The sequence below is a fragment of the Aotus nancymaae genome, unplaced genomic scaffold (assembly GCF_030222135.1).
Source record: "Aotus nancymaae isolate 86718 unplaced genomic scaffold, 86718_ANA_hifiasm-v0.15.2.pri h1tg000036l, whole genome shotgun sequence".
NCBI lineage: Eukaryota > Metazoa > Chordata > Mammalia > Primates > Aotidae > Aotus > Aotus nancymaae.
In genome coordinates, this window is record NW_026988450.1 from 20,691,948 (window position 1) to 20,715,274 (window position 23,327).

At 38.4% G+C, this 23,327-nt stretch overlaps 1 protein-coding gene across 6 annotated transcripts in view; it reads right to left on the reverse strand.

The window, feature by feature from the left end:
- NCOA2 (nuclear receptor coactivator 2) overlaps positions 1-23,327 on the reverse strand; it is a 307,666-nt gene that overhangs the window by 281,192 nt on the left and 3,147 nt on the right. Inside the window, exon 1 of one of the 6 annotated variants that reach the window (XM_064384266.1) lies at positions 60-76. The exons of the other annotated variants lie outside the window; for them this stretch is intronic. The gene's annotated coding sequence lies outside the window, so the exon portion shown is untranslated. Of the gene's footprint in view, positions 1-59; positions 77-23,327 lie in introns of those variants that run through there. 6 annotated transcript variants of the gene reach the window in all.

Consider the following 23,327-nt stretch of genomic DNA (forward strand, 5'->3'; position numbering starts at 1 on the left):
AAGCAGAATGATTTTCTGGTTTCCAAAAGATTTGGGTAAATTCAAAGCATTATACCTACCCTCCAATCTAGGAAAGCTTCTATCGTCCTTCCACTTCAATTCATATTTTGATAACTACAGGAGAAACCCTATGTTTTAGAAATATTAAACATACATAGCACATAGCACATGACAGGGGGAGAATCAAATTCAAGATCCCTGATAAAGATTTAATATCATGTGGTTTCATACAATGTTTTCAGTTCCCTAGCAGACTTCTCCCTTTTTCATGAATGGGTCCAGACAAATGCATTGCTGTGTGATGGAGGCATCAGAGTGCCTGTCTTTCACATATCAGCAGCTCATGTTGTCACTAACATTTTATCTCTTTCTGCCACCATTTTATCAGAAACAGTATTGGGGGAAAATGAACTGCATTTACTGGTTAAAGAACATTCCAAGAGAAAAAAGTCCCATTCAAAATTGTGCCCATTCAAAATTTTAATATATTACACATTAAGTAGCTAAAGAAGCAGAATTGAAATTTTAATTAAAAAAATATATACTAGTAATAAATACAAAGTAACTTGTCCTTATCCTCTACATAAAACTTTAAGCAACTAAACTTCTGATTCTATCAATTGTTTCTGTATCATGGTTTAACTACCAGCTTGCATCAACTGAAACTCATAAAAAAATGACCCACGGCTGATTATAGACTGAAATGCTGTTTACTCACATTAAATTTCTCATTGAAGGCTATAAAGGTGTCAATGAATATGAAGCTTATAAATAACTCACCAAGGCTCAAAAAAAGAAAAAAAAGGCAGTCGGATTAGTTCTAAGTGCTCTGAATATGCAAACATGAGTACTTAACATACAGCTTAAGCATTCTATAAATAAGACAGGAAACAAGTGTCAAGCAGGTTCTTAATGTAAAAAGAAAGAAAGAAAATAAATATCAGTAATGCCATAAGTCAACTTCAGCCTAAAGACTGAATAATTATATGTACAAGCTTTAAAAGTACATTTCATTCTGTTTCATTTAGTAGAGCTGTATGAATTACTTTCCATTTACCTATGCACTTCATATACCTTTTTAAGATGAGATCCTATTAAGTTTCACAACTTGGTTTTAGGGCACATCTAATTCTCTCTCTGTCAAGGCAAACTCTTAATTTATACTCCCCATTCGTACAGTGCCACACTCACACACATACTGACACGAATACTTGAAAAATCCCAAATGACACTGAATACAAATAACAAGACTCATGTTCACAAGAATTCCATTTTCAACTAATTTTTTTCATACACTCAACAAACTACTTAGCATTTACATTATTTCAGGCACTGTGCAAGGCAAAAAAGACAAGATTTCTGCTGTAACAGAGCTTAGAATTGTGTGTTCTTATTAATGTTTTCTCTCCCTTAGACTATATGCCTGTTACTGGCATTCATTTTGTACAGTGCTCATTCTCTAAGCCTAATTACAATGTTATTATTACTCCACCACAAAATAAAAATTTAAGGACTAAAACAGCCCCAAATTTTGTTCTTTGAGTGAGCATTTGTTAATTCACATAGAGCACATGAAATTTTCTTCTTTAAAAAAGAAAAAAAAGGCTGGCACCGTGGCTGACATCTGTAAACCCAGCACTTTGAGAGGCTAAGGTCGGCGGATGGCTTGAGTCCAAGAATTCAAGACCAGCTTGGGCAACACAGCAAAACCCCATATCTACAAAAAATTAACTAGGTGTGGTGGTCCCCTCGCCTGTGGTCCCTACTACTTGGGAGGCTGAGGTGGGAGGATCACCTAAGTCCAGGAGATTGAGTTGCAGTGAGTGGAGATCACGCCACTGCACTCCACCCTGGGCAACAGAGCAAGACACTGTCTCAAAAAAAAAAAAAAAAAAACCTACCTATAGGATGAAAAGGCATATCTGTGACTCGCCTCTAAACAGATGGGGGAGTAGTAGATAAAGGTATAGATGACCGCCTCATGGGTGTTTCTTATATTATTAAACTTTTCCATAGTAATTTTTTGTAACTGTTTGTAAAGGGATAGTTTGCCAATACCAAAACCTTCGACTTTCAGGAATTTCAGGAAGCTACACAGAAAAACAGTATAATAACAGAGTATTAAAATGTAACTTCTATTTAATATATACAATGAGATCCTAAATCCTAATTTTAACTCGATTATAAATATCAAGTTTCCATTGTTTCAATTGGCTCGTTTTTTAAAGTGAAGGCCGTAATGCTAATCTCTCTCAATGAAAAATGTATTAGGACTCTGTGATAAAGTTATTACAGAGAACCCTACAAAGATATAATACTAATGCTACATAAGCACTAATATTAATCATGGAAAAGCATGTTTCTTTCCCAGCCTAGCAGGTGAATCGGGATTGTTGTAGTGACACCATATAATTACCAAATGTAAAATAATAATATTTCTTTTGTTATTCAAGCTTATATAGAGATGATAACAGGAATACAAATCTAAACCTGAGATAATGAAGTATGCAGCAGAGGGAACAAAGCTAATAGGTTCTGAAAATATAACACATTTCAGCTGGGCGCAGTGGCTCACACCTGTAATCCCAGCACTTTCGGAGACCAAGGCAGGTGGATCACAAGGTCAGGAGATCAAGACCATTCTGGCCAACATGGTGAAACCTGGTCTCTACTAAAAAACAAAATAATTAGCCTGGTGTGGTGGTGCACACTTGTAGTCCCAGCTACTCAGGAGGTTGAGGCAGGGGAATCGCTTGAACCCAGGAGGTGGAGGTTGCAGTGAGCGGAGATCGTGCCACTGCACTTCAACCTGGTGACAGAGCAAGACTCCATCTCAAAAATAAATTAAAAAAAATAATAGTAACACATTTTACTTGACATTTCCCAAGAACCTCTGAAGCTCTCATGTAAAATCTGATCCAGGTACTGGGCAGCTTTACCATGTGCCAATAACCACAATAATATCTGTAATGGTATTTTATAGGTTATCAATCTAGATTAAATGCTTTTTACCTGTAAAATGCACAAAATCCTGTGAGTCAGGTATTAATAGTAAGAGACTGTTTTTAAAGAATACTTTTTAGAATCTGCCTATGCTTCCAACTCAGGGGTAGAGGAGCAAGACTGATACTAAATCATCCTCTAAATCCAAATTCTTTTCACTTTCCACTATCCCAGGCTGCTGCTGCTGCTGAAGGAATTTATCATTTCATTAGGAACACAAAACCTAAATACCTACAGAAAAAGTTGGAGTATTAGATAAGCTGTCATAAGGTTAACAGCCAACATGTGGTTTGAAAAATAAGCACCAGTGAGGACTGGAACAAGAGCAGAGTGCTGAGGGCCAAGGCTGCTAGAAAAGCCTTCTAAGTAGAGTGAGTGCCTCAAGGCCATGAGGAGGTCCAATGACACAAGCGGGCAGGCGGCTTTTCGACTCTGAAGATCACTTTTTACAATCAAGAAACTGGCAATAATAAATTAACTGACTAGAATAAAAGGTCATATAATAGCATAGTGTAAGGCTCACATTTAAAATGTCTTGTTTCCACAAGGAAAAAAGAGAACAAAGAAGTCTTGGCCCCAATGTGATGAAGTCAGGAAAGGCTAATATTCCATGTTGGGAAAGCTTGAATATCTGTTGCACCAGATCCACCAACAGTTTTATCTAGTTACAAACAGCAGCTATTAGGCATTGTTGTTCAGGAATTCCAGAAGAACCAGGGACAGAAGCTAGTACCTATCTATTTTGAAGGAAAATTATAGTTTATTTGTAAAAATGAATCTGATCCAAGTCAGAACATGGAGGCATTTCTTTTTTGACATAACCAAGATGGTAAATTGGTGGGTACCAATTGGTAAAATTACCAAACGCTTATATGTGTTCCAGAAGGGTTAATACAACTGATACGGAAAAGCAGTGCATCCCACAGAGATTTTTTTCTCACCCTGATTCACTGTAGGATCAGCCGTGTTAATAATAATACTTTGCAATTTTATGTCACTTTTCCTGCTAAAAGCTCAAATACGAGTTGATATGGCACATCACAAACTACACAGATGGTACTCTGCAGTTTCCACAGCTCTGACTGAATAGCTCATTTGACTTACTAATAAATGTTCCTATTTCAAGATTAAAAACAAATATAAAAAACTGCGGAAAATGGTAGAAAGTCAATTTTCATACCCATTGCAGTGGCATCTATTTGAAAGGGTAAACTCTGGATAGAGCACCCAGAACACACTTTTCCTTCAGATGCTCATGCACACAGGGATGAGCTTCCAGAGAAGTCCTATCAAGATACCAAAAAGCTGGGATATGACGGCCAGAGCCAGACAGTGGATGGCGCTGTGCTATTGCCTGTGTAAATGTACAGCAACCAGACTAAGAGAGAAACACCTCACCAAGGAGGAGCTGGATCAGGAATTAGCTCTTTTTGTTTTAATCCCTTGACCTATAATTAACCATTTAAGATAGGCACACTGTCAAAGGTTTTATTCGAAGTAATAGTTACTGGTCTAACATATAGCAGTGTTACTGAGATTTACAGATTGTATTTAAATTGGACTACTTGAAATCCAACATTCTAAATGATAAATGGTTATGTTCTTACAGAAGAGGCACACTAAAATCATCCCAGAAATTTTCTTGTTCTTTTTCTTGTTAAGACAGAGTTTTGCTCTTATTGCCCAGGCTGGAGTGTAATGGCATGATCTCAGCTCACTGTAGCCTTCGTCTCCCAGGTTCAAGTAGTTCTCCTGCCTTAGTCTCCCGAGTAGTTGGGACTACAGGCACGTGCCACCACACCCAGCTAATTTTGTATTTTTAGTAGACAGGATTTCTCCATGTTGGTCAGGCTGGTCTCGAACACCTGACCTCAGGTGATCCGTCCATCTCGGCCTCCCAAAGTGTTGAGATTATAGGCATGAACCACCATGCCCAGCCTAGAAATTTTCTTTATTGCTCTTTCAATGTTCTGCTCATACTTTTTTTTTTTTTTTTTTTGAGATGGTCGCTCACACTGTCGCCCAGGCTGGAGTGCAATGGCGTGATCTTGGCTCACTGCAACCTCCACCTCCTGGGTTCAAGCCATTTTCCTGCCTCAGCCTCTGGAGTAACTGAGATTACAGGTGCCTGCCACCAGGCCCGGCTAATTTTTTATATTTTTAGTAGAGACAGGGTTTCACAACATTGGCCAGGCTGGTCTTGAACTCCTGACCTCATGATCTGCCCGCCTCAGCCTTCCAAAGTGCTGGGATTACAGGTGGAAGCCACTGTGCCTGGCGTTCTGCTCATACTTCTAAGGAAAAAAAAGTTTACTCCTTGGAACTTCATAAACAGAGCTTCTAAATAGTCTTCTCTTGTAACTGTATCTAAACATCTCACCTTTCTCTGTGGCTGGAAATTTTCCATTAGGGAATTTAGCTATACAAAGTTTTCCGTCATCTCTGAGAACATCACTGCATTCCATTTGTGTATAAACATGGGCAAACCTTTGTAAAATGTAAATTTATCTTTGAAACAGGCCAAATCATAAGAAATTCTAAGAACCAACTTATCCCTATGGAAAAGGGAACTATTATTGATGATCAAATTTAATTAAAGTGTATGACGAAGGCTGCTTATATGGAGAGTAACTAAAGAGACTTGCTTTCCATGGTGATTCAAGTGGTTTTGAAGCATCTACTTAGGGGATTATATCCAAACTCCAAAAAAAAAAAAAAACCAAGTACTTGATTTTGGTGAATCATGTCCAATCATTCTTAGCAAGAGCTTTATTTTTCTGAGAAAATTATTGTATTTTAAGCCACAGTCTGAACTAGTCAAAAGTAACACTTAAGTCGTATGCAGTAATTTTCTCAAAAGGGGTTTTATTTTAAATTACAATTAAATTAAGCAAATGGTTCCAACACTGAGTTATCACTAGACATTCCTCTGAGAAATCTAAGTATAACCTCTTTGTTGAGAATAATATTGTCCACTTCTAAGACCAACAGTTGGGTATGTCAATCAGTCAATTTTCCAGTTTAATAAAACATTAATTTTATATACTTTTTTTTATTTTCCATATGACAATTACAATATTCTATCACCTCTGTGTAGTTTTTAAAATAACCCCCCAACTTTTTCCAAAATATAAAGAGCTTTAACTCTATTGACTTAAAACATCTTCCTTTCAATCTTCACCATAAAACAGCACTGTCAGGTTCATCTTCAACTACCATGAAACCACAGGAACATAGCAGGGACAAAAATGTTGGGAGACCAAATGATACATCAAATCATCTTTGTCTTTCCCCACTCCCATCCATTGAGAACCACTGAATCAGACCTACCAAGTGCTAAAATGTTACGGGATTGTCATAATGATCATTCTGTAAACAAATGAAGTAGAAACACAGTTACCCTAAACTGTAAATAATTAGGAAACAATTCATAATGTATCCTTATGGAGTACAGAGTGCTGCATTACCCTTTGCATTTCTGTTATACCCTTCAATTGATAAAGGAGGAGGTTTTTAAAACCCTGACAATAAATAATCCTAAATGCACAGGTGGCTCTTCTCTTCAAGACTAACTTCTTTAATAGTTCTTTGAAACATCCTCTATTTGAGTTTAAAATAATCTACTCTGAATTATAAGCCCAAATAACTAACCAAATTATTAAACACCAACTATATGTCAAATACAGATCACTGCAGGTGATTCAGAGCGACAATAACAATAGCGAACATTTACAAAAATTGGGGCACAAGGTCACACTTGTTCAAGTGATGGAGTTGGATGGCAATCCAGGCAGTGCTACACCAAACTGCCTTCACAGCACTGAAAAACGAACTCTCTTGTGTTCAAGAAACTCCAATTTTATTTTATTTTTTTGAAATAGGGTCTCCCTCTGTCACCCGGCCTAGAGTGCAGTGGTGTCATCATAGCTCACTGCAGCCTCAACTCCTGGCTCAAGCACTCTTCCCACCTCAGCCTCCTGAGTAGCTGGGTCTACAAGTGCACGCCACTACCCTTAGCTTATTTTGTTAATTTTTGTAAAGATGGGGTCTCACTTTGTTGGGTAGGCTGGTTTTAAACTCCTGGCCTCATGTGATCTTTCCACCTCGGCCTGCCAAAATGCTGGGATTACAGGCATGAGCCACTGCACTCAGCAAAGAACTCCACATTTTGCTGGTACTTAACATATTCCAATAGAATATTTCACAAATTTCATAATTTTTCTGCCTTTTAGGTATCAGCTTGTAAGAGTGATGAGGAAGAAAAAATCTAATAATAAGATCTCAAAATATTTTACTTTCATTTTATCCTTAGAATTGAAATGCCTTTTCTGAGGCATTTGTGTGCTAACTTGTAGTGCAAAAAACATCATTAGTTACTTCAGTGAATGGTTTTCTTCTCTTTCTGCTATTGAGAAATTTCTCAATACGCAAGAGTGAGCTCAAATAGTACATGCAGACTGATAGACAGTCTTGCCTAGTAATCTCTACACTTCTCAGGTTACCGGGATTCCTGATGAGAAAGAGGATTCCATGCCCCTCTGTGCTTAGGTCCAGACAAAGGGATCTTCAAGTATTGTTCCCCACCATATCAAGTCACTTGAAAACTCTTTAAAATTAAAAACAGATTTCTAGATGCATCCATACTTTTATAAATCTCAATGAATGAGATCTTGGAACTTCACTTTGATAGGCAAAGTAGATAATTTATGCACTCTAAAATAAATGTATACACTCTTGGACAAGAGACTTCTTGTATCATCCATGGTCCCAGCACATAAAAAGCTGCATCTTTTTACGAAAGGCTGCCTTAATCTATAAAATGGATGATCTGGGGAAGCAGCACCATTCTAGTGCTTTCAGGGAGAACTGTGTTCATTATTACTTACAAGTGGCTTTCAGGGCTAATTCCCTGGAAATGCTTGTGGTAAAATAAACAGTCCAAAAATACATGTTGTCATCATTTAATCAAGAGTTCTACACAGTGTATGTACATGAGAAGAAATAACAGAAAGGGGCCATACTTTTTATTAAAAAAAGATAATCTAGAATGTAAAGAAAAATTTTAGAAAAATTAACTAATGCCTTTCAATCCTCTTTAATGATAAACAGAGAATCCAACTCCAGAAGACTTCTTTAAAATCATCTAATTCATTCTGGCTTCATGAATAATAAAACCATCTATTTGATCCTCAGTGGCAACTCAAGTGTTATCCCCATCCAACAAAAAAGGAAATTTGGGACTCAGATAAAAAGCACTTGTCCAATGCAACAGGTCCATCCAGAGGTAACATATACTTAATCATTATTAAACTTCTTTTTTTTATTTTTAGTTTTTTTTTTTAAGAGATTGGAGTCTGGCTGTCACCCAGGCTGGAGTGCAGTGGCGTGATTATGCTCACTGCAAGCTCAAACTCCTGGGCTCAAGCGATTCTCCCACCTCAGCCTCCCAAGTAGCTTGGACCACAGGCATGCACCCTTACACTTGGCTAATTTTTGTTTTATTTTTGGTAGAGATGGGGTCTCGCTTTGTTGCCCAGCCTGGTAAACTTTCTTTTAAATCATACAAATGTCCTCTGGTCAAGAAAAAAGCCTATAAATGTTTTGAAAAATGATTTACTTACCAGAGACAGAGTCTTGCTATGTTGTCAGGCTGGACTGCAGTGGCTATTCATATAGCACACTGCACCCTCAAACTCCTGGGCTCAAGCAATCCTCCTGACTCAGCCTCCTGAGTAGCTGGGACTATGTGTATGCACCACCCTGCCACACCTGGAATATCAGAAAGTTCTCCTAAATGCCTAACTTAAATCCCTTTAGATATAGTTTAAGAATGCTCTCTTTTGTGGAACTAAAGAACATCTGCTCATTATATCTCATATTGAATCACTTCACATATCTCAGAAATAATAAATTACCTTTCCTGTCTTCTTTTATTTTAAAAGAAACAACAGTTAACACTTCAACTTTCTACAAAGTAGCCTGTGACAGATAGATGGTGGCTCCCAACACGACTGCAATCTCCTACCCCACATGCTCCTCTTATAATGTGTCTTCCAAGTACAGCTTGAATCAATGCTTCTTCCCTGCTGAATTCTCCCCAAGTACAGCTGGAATCAGTGCTTTCTCCCTGTTGAATCTGGATGGGGGGGTGAGGGAGAGGGTGGCGGGGAGGCTTGATACTCAGGGCATACATGATCCTATGTAACTTTTCAGGTTAACTCATAAAGGGAAATACAGCTTCCCTGGAATTTTCATCCACTGAACTTCTGCCACCATGCTGTGAGGAAGTCCAAGCAGGTACAAGGGAAGTCCAATTTGTAGGTATTCTAGCCTGCAACCTAGCCTACATCCCAGCCAACGGCCAGTAGGAAAGGGCAACCATGCAGGTGAGCAAGGCTTCAGTTGATTCCAGCCCCTGAGCCATAGACTCAGCCCTGGCTTTGCGTCTTCCTAGCCGAGGTGCCGGACATCATCAGATAAGATGTGTCAATCATGCCTTTTATGATTCTGAGCCACAACATTTGTGAGCACAATGCCACCAAGTTTGGGATAGTATATAATGCAGCAACAGTCAATAGAACTCCCTGACTCAGAACTCAAGGAAAAAATTGAAAAGGAAGCAAAGAAGTAAAGGCTGCTTTCCCTACATTCAAAATAAATATTCCAAATTCTGTGCACTAAAGATCACAAGCTATACTGATAAGAGTCTCTCAAATTATCATGCAGCTCTTATTAAAGGTATACGTAAAATAAGAAAAAACAGGAATATACTATAATATTTTCTATCTTCATCCTATGCATTGGCCTCTTCTGTATGCCTTTTTTCTAATGAAATCTCATCTCAGTCAGTCTTTGAGGCTCAAATCAAACACTACAGCAGCTCTGAGGCCTTCCTTCACCTTGCAAAATGCAGTTTGCTCACATAAAATGTCTGTATAACCCTCCATTCTAATGCAATTTTTTATTCTAATGTATATATTATACAATAATTACTTGTCCCTAAACATAAGGTCTTTGAGGATAGCAACACTTCTTTTTTAATCTTTGTATACTCATGTCTATAATACAGGGATCACTCACTAAATTTTTGCTGAATAAACAAACAAACCTGGTTACCTGATTTCCAAATCCACAGCAGATAAAACACAGAATATTAGAAAAGAGAAAATGAACTGTTGTTTTTAAAGACACACACACACACACACACACACACACACACACACACAGAAAGAGATAACATGCAGGGAACAAAGACAGTAAAAGCCCTATTCTTTAGTGTGGGGTCTACAGTTTACAATTACTTAGTGGAGAGACACAGGTCAGTATCTTAAAAGATCTCACAGATCTCAGTGAATTTTTGCACATTACAAGTAAGTTTAGTAAAGAGGGAAATATTACTCATTTTATAAGTATTTTTCCTAAGTGACTACTTTTAAAATTGGAGGTGCTTAAAGGAATGAAAAACAGAAGCAGGCGAGAGATCTCATTTTCTGGGGGTTTTATATAGTAACTGTTTTATAATACTACTACTGTCTTTATATTATTTTTGTTGCTCCCCCCTTGTTCTTAATGTCCCTGTTTGGTTACACTGCAGATTCTCTAAGTATTTTCCTCCCAATTGACCCAAGCTGCCATCACATCTGTTTGGGTTGTAGCATACACTCAGAGTGCAACTACAGTATTTTGGCAAACTCTCTCCAAGAAGCCAACTTTTTTTTTTAAAGCAACACAATACATACAGAATGACGAGAACAGGAAGGATGTCACCAAGTATGTCTGTAAGACATTTCAGGAAAACTCTTTCTTTTTTTAGACAGAGTTTTGCTCTTGTCGCCCAGGCTGGAGTGCAATGGCATGATCTCGGCTCACTGCAACCTCCACCTCCTGGGTTCAAGCAATTCTCTTGCCTCAGCCTTCAGAGTAGCTGGGATTGCTGGTGCATGACACTACACCCAGCAAATTTTTGTATTTTTAGTAGAGATGGGGTTTCACCATGTTGGCCAGGCTGGTCTCGAACTCCTGACCTCAGGTGATCTGCCCACCTTGTCCTCCCAAAGTGCTGGGATTACAGGCATGAGCCACCATACCTGGCCATTTCAGGAAAAATCTTACAAAAAAATTTAAAAAAAAAATCTGAGTCACATATTATTTCAGGTTCATAATTACCTTAAAATTGCCCGAATTTTAAACAAAAAGGTCTATGACCAGTGCCATTTTTCTTTCCATTCTTGAAGTCTCTTTTCTAACTTCTAAGTACATGACTTCCCAGTTTAAATATTAATTCCACAAAATAATATGTGCATTATTTATAAGCAGTATTTTCTGTCCTGGGGTTGGGAGATGTTGTCCAGGTCTCTATGTCCCATTCAGAAAGGTGTAGTGCCTGATTCGAGGTCATTAGCCTAACAATAATGTAAGCTACTTTGTAAATTACTTTAAGTAAGAGGGGGTAACTTCATTTTGTTTTGCTTTTTCTGAAGCTTAGAAGTTTCAAGCCAAGTGTTTTTCTGGGATTATTCAAATGCTTGTGATAATTCATGTTTTCTTGAGTGATAAAATCTTTCCTGCCCACTACTCTTATACCAGGGTTTCTATATCTACATTAAGAATGTACTTATGAGGCCAAGCACAGTGCCTCAGCATTTTAGGAGGCTGAGACGCAAGGATCACTTCAGCCCAGTTCAAGACCAGCCTGGGTGACAAAGCAAGACCTATCTCTACAAAAAAAAAAAAATTAGTAGGGCACAGTGGTATACACCTGTGGTCCCAGGTACTCAGGAGGCTGAAGTGGGAGGATCACTTGAGCCCATGAGTTCGAGGCTGCAGTGAGTATGATCATGCCACCGCACCACAGTCTGGGCTACAGAAGAAGACCCTGTCTCTAAAACAACAACAATAAACAAACACATACATACATACATACCTACCTACCTACCTACCTACCTACCTACCTAAGAAGAATATTATTAATACTACTATTTCTCTACTGGATTAGGTAAGTGAGACTGACCAGGTACCTCTCTCTGGTGTCTACTGCATATCTACGAATGATTTTTACATTTATAGTCTATTTCTCAAAGTGAGAATGAACCCCTGTGCACACTGTGAATTCAAGTGGGAAGAGAGGGCCCCTACCACACTTTCAGTAAGATTCTAAACTAGGAAAGAGAAAAGGAAGGATTAGGTATAAAGTAAAGAAGATGGAAACAATTGCAGGGCAGGAAAAGTCGATAGGGAGAACAAAATAAAGACACTGCAAAGAAAAACAAAAGAAACAGAAACTTCTAAATTCAAAGTTATTAAGTAGTGAAGTATTCAAGAAACTAAAAGTTACTATTGCTCCAAAAAGCTCCAGGAAATTTTCATTTCTATCATGTTACTCCACATAAGTGTTCGAATAAAAGCTTTCTATTTAGCCAAGGGGGCTGTAAAATTAGTGTCTCAATTTCAATCCCCCTCCTTGGTCCGAGCCCAAAACAGAAATCTACTTCCCAAAAGGGAAAAAATATCTCAAGTTGTTAGATGGTAAACGTCTCATGGTCAGATATTACCTCCTCATTTGAATCTCCTTGTGATCTGCCAGTAAAAAGTTTGTCTAGGCCCAGACCTGGAGACTTCAGAAGGAACATGCCATGAAAATGTCCAAGGATGCCATCATCTCAAGCAATAAGCTCTCAAAGGTTGGCTGTGCTTCAGCCCTGATCAAACTGATTAACATGTTAACAACTTCATTTCCCAACACTTCTGAAGAAACTGAAGTCTGACACCCCAAAATTGATGGAACAATTGCATCCCCTTCAGGATAATTGACTTAGACTTTTAAAAAGTCTAAACAAAGGAACAAAACAAACCACAGGGAATTGGCCCACCTTAAAAGAGATGAAAGGGATACAACAAAATGCAAGGAGTGAACCTGATTGGATCCTCACTTCAAAAACAAAGCTGTAACAGGCATTTTGGGGACAGCAGGGAAAACTGAAATAGAGTTGACATTAGATGATACTGTATACTACGTGTATGGTTACCTAAAATAATGACTTTATTTTAAGGCAATGCACTTTATGGATGAAGAATCACATCTGTAATTTACTTCGAAATCGTTTATCCAATATACATACTCACATCCACACTCACACCCACACCCTGAAGATGGTAGAGGGGGAAGAAAAAACATTTATAGCAAAATTTATAAGGGATTCACTGTACTATTTTTCAACCTTTCTGTGTTGGAAAATTTTCATAATAAAAAGTTGAGACCAAAGAAATCCTTAGTCCTCCCTAAACCCCAATACTTTTCTAGCAGGTTATTTGTCAGGAACTGAAAACATGAACACACTGAAATAGCTGTATTTAGCCTCTCACTCTACCACATTATTAAAGCATCAGGGGAGCTAGGAGGGGCACAGGACACCGCACAAAGCACCGCCTGCTTTTCCCTCTGAGTCGCACAGTGTTTCTACGATTTAACAGTCAGTCGGTTGGTGGCAGAACGTGAATAGATGACAGACAGATGGATAGCCTTCTGAATTATTCTGCAAATAAAAAGATCCCACAAAATAAGAAATTACTGTTAAAAGTAGAAATTTAGGAAGAACATTGAGAACATATTTATAAGTGTTGCCATAAGAATATATTAATGTGTGAACTCGAAGGGCTTTGCTCCTTGGACAGCTGTAGAATTTCATTATTTATTAAGACATCAGTCCTTAAGTGATGCCTTCTCTTTTTCTTTTTTAATCACTTCTTCAATGGAAGTGGTTTAAGTGCCAACTCTGGTAAACTTTCTTTGCATTTGGTTTTGTTTTATTACCTTTTCAGAACTACTGAATTTCTCCAAGGTTTTCTTTACCTTTTTCTCCTCTCTCCACTATAAACTCAGATTATTAATCCCTCCTCTCACTGCAGTGGCAAAATATTCTTCAGGGGAAAATTTAATAAGTCCAGGTGTGAAAAATGTCCAATTTTACTGAAGTGACAAAGCCAAAAATTTAATTTTGTATTGTTTCTGATTTGAAGAGGACTGCCTTCCTTTTCCATAGATCATTTTTAATAAAATCTGTAACTGATCTATTAAACAACTTATTAATAACCTTTGAGTATTTTTGGATTCCTTCTCTTTTGGTTTGGATTGAGTTATTGAGTAAACTAAGATCGGTAACACCAACTCCCAAAATAATTGGGTTTTATGACAGAAGACTGCTACCTAAATTTTAGAATAATTCATTCATTTTCTCTGGGCAAATCAAAGATCGTGAGCTTGCATGGTCAATACATGCTTACAGAAGGTCAGGTACAAAGATTCATGTTAAGGGCAGAAATGGGGAAAACTGGGTTATTGACAGACCCCTCCATTAAGTGTTTGGGGATATTATCCTATAATGCAAGGGTAATTACATTATTAGAAAAGGAATATCTGGGGAAGATCAATCTATTAATGACTCAAAGCAGAGGAGGTCTTGTTAGATGTCACTCCAAAACACAATTTTAAAATGAAAGCCTTCATGCTGTTTTCTACATACTATTTGGGTGGAAGGGAAAATGAATAGCATCGATATATTCCATCCTTACTATCTCCCCCTGTTAGCAAACTAGCAAGAAAACAATTTCCTAAGTCACACTCAGACAATACACACCAGTTTAGGCACAGTTACAGGACACAACATACAAACTGTAATTAGCATCAGATTAGTCAAAGCATTTTAGTTCATGTTTTTTCTCCTAACATCGAACTTCAAAGAATGTATATCAAAAGCTCTAATTTGTTTCACTAAAATGTTATGAAATAATCATCCACATATTTATCTAAACCTCACAACGAATAAAAAAACTCTTGTAGTAAGTAGCCTATTCTGCTTGAGTAACAAGTATCATAAATTGACTACTCAGTTTGATACTTGATAAACTACTAGTATCCTTAAAAATCTTTAAAGTTGCAATGGCATGTACTCACCACTCTTGATTTATTCGATATATACCTTCACTGATTTGCAGACTTACACCATGGATACTCTCTGCACTATTTACCATCTGCATGGTCCAAACAGTTTTAGCCTACATTCATATAGCAACTCTCAGCATTCCTGCAGGGTTCTCCTGAGGCTGCCTCCAGTTTCTTTCTATATGCAATTTTTTCTCCATTATACACTCAATTAATCCCTTTCTTGAAAGGAGTAAACATCTATAAAAACTTGTAGCAGTCCCAGAAAATCTGGGAGGAAGCTCCCAGAGATACCCGAACCTTAAAAGGAAACAGGGAGGGATGGGAAAGGGAAAACTCTCTTTACCCCTGGATGGGAAGGCATTGCCTCCCCTGACTCCTCTAAGGCCCCTAGAGGTACCCAAGGCCAGTGAAGACAGGTAACTCAGCCTCTGAAAACCACAAGCCCCAGAAGGCCTTCCCTTGCCTTAGGACCACCTAGTCTTTATCCAATCTTGGGTAGAGTTGTGCTCCCGTTTCTGACCTGAGAAGAGGAAAACAATCCCCCAAATGCTCAGTCTGGTAATACAGAGGGTGAGGGCAAAAGAGCTTTGGGGCTTAGTGGTGCTTGAAGGGCACAGGCCATCAGCACTGCCATCCTGTTCACAATTAAGGATGCAATCAAAAAGCTCTCTCTATACATGAGGTCCTGGTAGGATATCCTGAATCATACGACTGTAGTGCAAGTGAGCTCCTGGGGCCTCCACCTGCTGAAACTTGTCCCATCCTCTACCTATCTACCACCTATCAGGCCCTTTCTTTGCCTCTCTTCTTCCCTCTCCATCAAAGGGTCAGCGCTGGCCCCAACATCCCCTCCCTCACCCACACACACAGTGAGAGGAAGCAGGGAACAGCTGACGCCTCTCTAAGTGACTCCTGGTTCACCCTGTAACCCACATGCAGGGCCAGGCTAGGTGTGCCCAGGCCCAGTTCCTTCCTGCCCAAGCCTCTGCTTGCCTCGAGCTCAAAAGCTGGGCTCCCCCATCTCCTGGTTCTCTTCTCCACTAAATGTGTTTTCTTTAAGTGAAAATACTTAATCTTAGACATGAGATAATAAATGATCATGAAGATTGCTGCTATTGATTGTGTGAGCGTCCTTTAACCAGGATATAATAATGCTCCAGTTTTGTTTTCCAATGCCCTTCAATGTCCAGGCATTTTGTTGACTTTTGTTGTTGTTCATTGTCAATATGTTCAGTCCACAGTGAATATCATGTTGTTTTCTTGTATTATATGTAATAGCTTAGAATATTCCATTCTATTAGGATCATTAATTGTACACACCCTTTGCTTAAAATAAAAGGTAGCACAGCATAAGGAAAAGATCGTCAGGTGGTTTCCATTTCCTTCACTAGGTTTCATGACGTACTAACTATTTAGAAGAGTCTAGTGGTGCTCCAATACAATAAAATAATATGTTTTTGGGTTTTTGTTTTTTTGTTTTTTTAGACGGAGTGTTGCCCAGGCTGGAGTGCAACGGTGCAATCTCGGCTCACTGCAACCTTTGCCTCCCAGGTTCAAGCGGTTCTCCTGCCTCAGCCTCCTGAATAGCTGGGACTACAGGTACCTGCCAACATTTCTGGCTAAGTTTTATATTTTTAGTAGAGATGGGGTTTCACCATGTTGGCCATACTGGTCTCAAACTCCTGACCTCAGGTGATCCTCCAGCCTCGGCCTGCCAAAGTGCTGGGATTACAGGCATGAGCCACCACACCCCTTAAAGAAAATAAATATTTTTACATCACACTTGTATGAAAAAGCCTTAAGGAACCAAACATTAATATTACTTAAACCAGTAACAAGAACACCAAACAAAATAAGTCTCAAAACAGAATTACAGAAATTGAAAATACATTGAGAAACTCCAAAGAGGCAGGCATTCTTAAAGTTTTAGCAATTTGACTACAGTTTTTGCCAGTCTTCAATTATCAGCTTACATCATTTTGATGACTTTAATCACTTCTTTCATGACATCTAACACTGTAGGGTTTATAACAATATCCCTAAACAGGGAAGAAACAAAATACATATATAAAAGCTAAGGAATGTAACACTTGATCCTATTACAACAGAAGCTCAGCCCCAGTGTTCTGGACCACAATGCTGTCCAGCAACTGACTAACTTTCAACAACAAATCAGTCAATTACCTCACTGAGCTTGGGTTAAGCGATCTTAACACAGGGACAATGTAATTGCTTTCTTAACAAATAGCTGGCTTTTTCACTAAGTGCTTTTAGCAGAGCAAATCTGTTTGGTAAAGGGAGAAACTATAGATCATTATCAGACGTGATCTACATACATGAAATCCTTAATGATGGTAACAGACTTCCCCCATAATCTTGATTGTCTTCTTTTCACTACCACCATATTTAATTTTCAACTTGAAGAAAAAATTAAAGTCAGGGAAGAGAGATTAAAAAAAGGTAGTAGAGGAGAAAGATGTGCAAAGATTCATACCCAAAATGGTCAGATGTAGAGCCAGTATTTATCATTCTACCCTGATGTCAAAGTACCGCGCAGTAAGTGGCCAGCTACTAGAGTTTGGTCTTAATGCCAGGCACACCTATGCTACAGCCACAACAGGCTGCCGGCACAAGATGGCAGATGCAGGACAGCAGAAACGCCTCAAGCACTGGCAAACCCCCACTGCCTGTCTCCATAACTACCACAACCAGCTTCTGTAATTTCCAGAAATGCTATAATATTAGGTTAAATTTGTAGAAATTCACATACTCCCGACATTCAGAATTCTAGTAAGGAATTTCCTAATTCCTTATTTAGGAATCTAAAAACATTTTGACAATAACTGAAAGCTTTTCATTTTTAAGCATATTAACAGTAGAATTAGAAATTTTAAGGTAAGTTAATATGAAATATTCTGACAAATGCTACTATAACACCAAAGACAAGGGAAATTGTTTCACAATTGAATCATGAACTGATTTTACAAGCAGGAATGATCTGCTAGAAAAGACAATCCTCATTTAGACCAGGACTTCAATGGGCAGAGATCAGTCAGGACCAACAGGAACTTCCAGAACTAATACTCTCCAAGTTAAGCCTTGGAAGGTTTTGGGTCACATTTCATAATGGACACACTAAGTGAATAACACAAAATACCGTGCATTATATTTTCATCAATGACAACGGGTCTTCAGTCTCAGCAGCTGGAACATTAAAAGCAATGCATGCTGATCCTACATGTGCAGGTGAAACAGTTCCCTGAAAGCTCTCCACGCTCCCTGCAAACAATTGAGCAGAGAGAAGAATTCCACAAATAGCAGAGCAGAAGTCAGATGACTGAATATATTATCAGCCTTCTTTTTGGGACTACAATACCTCAACACCAAGTCATCCATGCTACATGGATTACAAAACATCCGCCAAACATGCATCACACTAGCTGCACCCAACAGTTAAACATACTAGAATTAAAGAAGCCAAATATCTTTATCAGCATTCTATCCTTTCTAAGCCTCTATCCTCTACAGTGCTCTGTCGATCTATTTTCTACCTATCCCCCACAATCAAGTTTTCTTGAGCTTTATTTTCTGAGCTTTTTATTGTGAGAACAATAGGCAACCTGAATATGCTTTTGCAAAATACATTCCCTACTCCTTTTCTTTTCACTAGTGGAGAATTACTGATCTATGTTATCTCAACAAAGCACTGGGTAACACAGCTAACAAGAATAGGGTTCTACCTCTCAATGCTCTGTAAGAAACATACAAGAGTACTGTGGAGGCATCTTTGCCTTGCGCTTAGTTTTCAGTAAGCACTCAACAAATGTTAACTATTTTACTTCACCCATTATAATTCTTATTTCTTGAAAATTAAAACAAAAAAAATCTATAATTTCAGGAATTGTTAAAAACTGAGCTGATAACCAAAAAACCTAGAGACTATTTGTGGGTCTTAAAATAATCTCTGTGCAGGTATAAGCTCTCCTTAAGGCAAGGGTCTGGGAGACGCCTGCTGATATAATTTCCAGAACTGGTACTATTGAAATGTATTCATCCTTCTTATGGACTTAACAAGGAGACTGAACCTTATAACATCCCACAAACATTTGCTTTCTCAGATTCCTAAAAGAAAGACATTTCCAAATTCAACCATTCCCTCTGATGTTTCTGGTTTGTTTCCTCCACTCAGTGGCAAAGTTAATTTTTCCTCCCAAAGTTTTGCTCACAGGCACAGGACTTATCTCACTTCAGTCTCCTTCTGGAAAATGGAGGTAATCTCTATTTTATAGGGTTGTGGCAAGAATCAAAGAACGAAGCACACATCAAAAAAGGCTCTATCAGGTTGCTGGCACTCAATGATAGCTGTTATTATCATTTCTGTTGTTATCATTGTTACTCTTCTAAATACATACCTTTCAGTCAAGAGCAAGAATGGGCCAGGTGCAATGGCTCACGCCTGTAATCTTAGTACTTTGGGAGGCTGAGGCAGGTGGAACACTTGAGGTCAGGTGTTCAAGAACAGCCTGGCCAACATGGTGAAACCTCATCTCTACCAAAAAATACAAAAATTAGCCGGGAATGGTGGCGTGTACCTGCAGTCCCAGCTACTCAGGAGGCTTAGGTGAGAGAGAATCTCTTAAACCAGGAGGCAGAGGTTGCAGTGAGCTGAGATCGCACCACTGCACTCCAACCTGGGTAACAGAGTGAGACCCCGTCTCAAAAAAAGGGAAAAAAAGAGCAAGAATGAGCTACATGTAGAAAAACTTACAACCACAGCAGAATACTTGCACAAGGCTGTACACAGGAGCATTCCATCCTTTAGAAACCTAGGTGGTTAAGGCCCAGAATATGTCATCCTAAAGCAGCGACAATCCACAGGCATTGCCTATCACCTTCGACCAACTAAAGAGTGCCATCCTTACCATACACTACACAGGACTTAAGTCCAGAGAGGACACAACATGATTCCAGAGGAAATAAAACAAAAATAATTCTAAATATGCATACCTTCACTAAATGAAATCTATTTAGTTGTAAGCTAATCAGTTAAGGGGACATTTAACAAGATTTTTTTTTTTTTTTTTTTTTTTTTGAGACGGAGTTTCGCTCTTGTTACCCAGGCTGGAGTGCAATGGAGCGATCTCAGCTCACCGCAACCTCTGCCTCCTGGGTTCAGGCAATTCTCCTGCCTCAGCCTCCTGAGTAGCTGGGATTACAGGCACGTGCCACCGTGCCCAGCTAATTTTTTTTTTGTATTTTTAGTAGAGACGGGGTTTCACCATGTTGACCAGGATGGTCTCGATCTCTTGACCTCGTGATCCACCCGCCTCGGCCTCCCAAAGTGCTGGGATTACAGGTGTGAGCCACCGCGCCCGGCCCTTAACAAGATTTTTTTATTATAAACATTATAATCCTATTTTCAGGGAAAAGACAACCCAAACCCAAATCAAAGCAGAATGTGCTGATATAATATCACACACATAAAATTACACACACACAAACACACACACACAGAACAGATCCTAAGTACTAAAGCAAATTGAAATTAAGGCAATTATGTCCCCTCCCACCTCCTCCTGAAACAAAAAAAGTGATCACCCACTCTGTGTTCCCCCTTTAGTCACTGGGTCTGTAATGGATGATTTATACTATGAAAGTACACTGAAAAGGCCAGGACAGAGTACTCACCAAATGGCTAAATGAACAAATGAATAAGATAATAGTTAAGTAAGAGAAGAAGGCAAAGACAAGGTCCAAAAAGCCCAAAATGATGGCCAGGTGTGGTGGCTGATGCCTTTAATCCCAACGCTTCGGGAAGCCAAGGGGAGAGGATCACCTAAGCCCAGGAGTTTAATACCAGCCTGGGCAACGTGGCAAGACTCATCTCTACAAAAAATATAAAAAATTAGCCAGACATGGAGATGCACACCTGTAGTCCCAACTACTTGGGAGGCTGAGTCAGGAGGATCGCTTGAGCCTAGGAGGTCACGGCTACATACAGTGAGCTGTGATCATGCCACTGCACTCCAGCCTGGGTTACAGAGTGAGACCATATCTCAAAATAATAATATAATAATAATGACAACAAGACCAAAGTAAGATTTAAGTTGGCCAGGGGAGCTCAAACAATTCAGAACTGGCTAACTACAAAGCATAAATTCACTAGAATTAACAGGCTAACTTCAGTTCTCCATGTATCTGTCAGCTGATGCCTAGTCAAAGTATAGATGTTTTATTTTCCTTTAGAACATTAACTGGTTGCAAATAACTTTTACCTATAAGCAGTCCCTTGCTTTATTACTCAAAATGATGATTCTGTGTCCAAAGCCTCAAAAACAGCTATGTAAAACACCACCAAAAAGGTTCCCTGCTCGTTTAATTCTTCTCTAGAAATTTCCAACCAGGGAACCAACTGAAAATTGTCCTAGAATCAACATTTCCACAATTGCATTATGTCATCACAGCCATGGGGAGCCAGAAATGTGGTCACTGATCAACATTTCATAGAGTAAACACATAAAATCTTTGCCCTAAAAGCTAACAGTATTAGGATCTACCGGCAGACCACCTAGTCTTTTAATTTCATTTGCCTTCATAGTTTACCTTTAAGATTTCCACTCCTTTTCATAATCAGTTTTACAACAGCTAAGAGAACTACATCAGCTTCTAAAATATCCACAAAAGTCACATTCTCATCTCTATCTAGATATTAGCATCTAGAATCCATAAAGAAGTGTTTTCTTTATGATGTCTGAATTGAAGGTCTGCAACATTAAAATGGTATTTCATAGCTTTTCCAGACATTACTTGTAATAGACTTTAAAGAGTAATATGACATATTCTTTTTACAGCTTGCAATTCATAAACCTCTAGAAGTCTTTAAAAACAAAAAAGGAAAAACAAACACAACCTTTTTTGTTTGTTTAGAAAAGTTAGGCATACAGGTAAAATTAGTCTGAAATATGAAAGGGTATAAAAAGAAATGGTTTTGTTCCGTTTTCTGTTAAACGGCTTTCATTTTTGGTATGAACTATAGTCTTATTCTTTCACTACAGGAAAAGATCCTGATTTGCTGCTGATTTTACGATCTGCTGCAATAAAAGACCAATATCTTAAAGCAGTGACTTATTTTCTCCCTCCTATTCTCTTAATCTAAAATCAATAAAGCATGTAATAACATATATTACCAAACAAAACTACACACACAAAATATTAAAGTTAGTAATTTTCAAAATAGCAGTTTTGTCGTAACAATAAATAAGCATTAATTTTGCTTTTAAATATAACTTCGATCATGACACAATAATGGCCAAAGTATCAAGTAAGAGCACACTGTGCATTTTAGAAAATTAATCTTATAGAAAAATTGTCTAAAGAGACCATTCCCTTTTTTTCTTTTTCGTTACTATCCAGTATCCAATGAGTACTTAAAAGAACTGCTTTTAAACTGAATACAACACAAACCATTTTCCCCAAGAAATCCAAGCTGTCAACTTATGGGTCACATTTCAACCTTATGTGATTTGAAACAGCTACGGTACTGAATCCTTAAATACAGGGCATGTAATGGAAGCACTGCTCACAGATCCTTCATGCTACTGAGGCTTGGAAAGCTTTAATAAGATACAACTATAAATAAAGACAACTAAGGAGCATTATTACCCCTTTATCCACAGCCCAAGTTCCCCTCTGACATCTACATTTTATATTTTCAATAAAATGCTCTTTTACACTAAGCCAAAGTCATCTAAATTATATTTAACCCATGAAGGGTTAAAATTCAAAATATATTAACTACCCAAAACACATTAAATTCATAATTGGTGAGCTCTTTTCTACCCTCCTGCTTCAGTATTCTGACATCTAAAAGTCAAAGAACTCCTCTGTTTAAGACTGAAATTCCCAGGAGGAAGGAAGCTCAGATCCAGTCTGAGAGCACACAATGGAATCACAGCTGACGATGCACATCTTTTTCTAGATGCCTCCATATGCTTGAGAGGTTTTTTCCCCCAAGCCAGGCATTAGGAGACTTGGCTCTCTCTGCAACCAAGAATCTGAGAACATTTTCAAGGATTGTTATATATAATTAAGTAAAATAATATGTTGCTCTTAAGCATACGAAAGAGAGAAAGGCATGTGTCAGAGTGCCCATCAGTAACTAAATTAACAAATGATGGGGGGTTTTGAATGTTGTCCAGTTTTGAATGTTGTTTATAATATTCCCTACCTCTATCAGTCTAAGTAAGTGTTTGGTTTATCTTCTCTGTTTTTACTATTTTATCACAAACAACATCTCAAGAGCTACAGCAAAATGCAATTAATTCTTGTCTACATGCACCCAAAATGATCCTGAATCGGGAATTCACATGGCAAATTTGAAAAT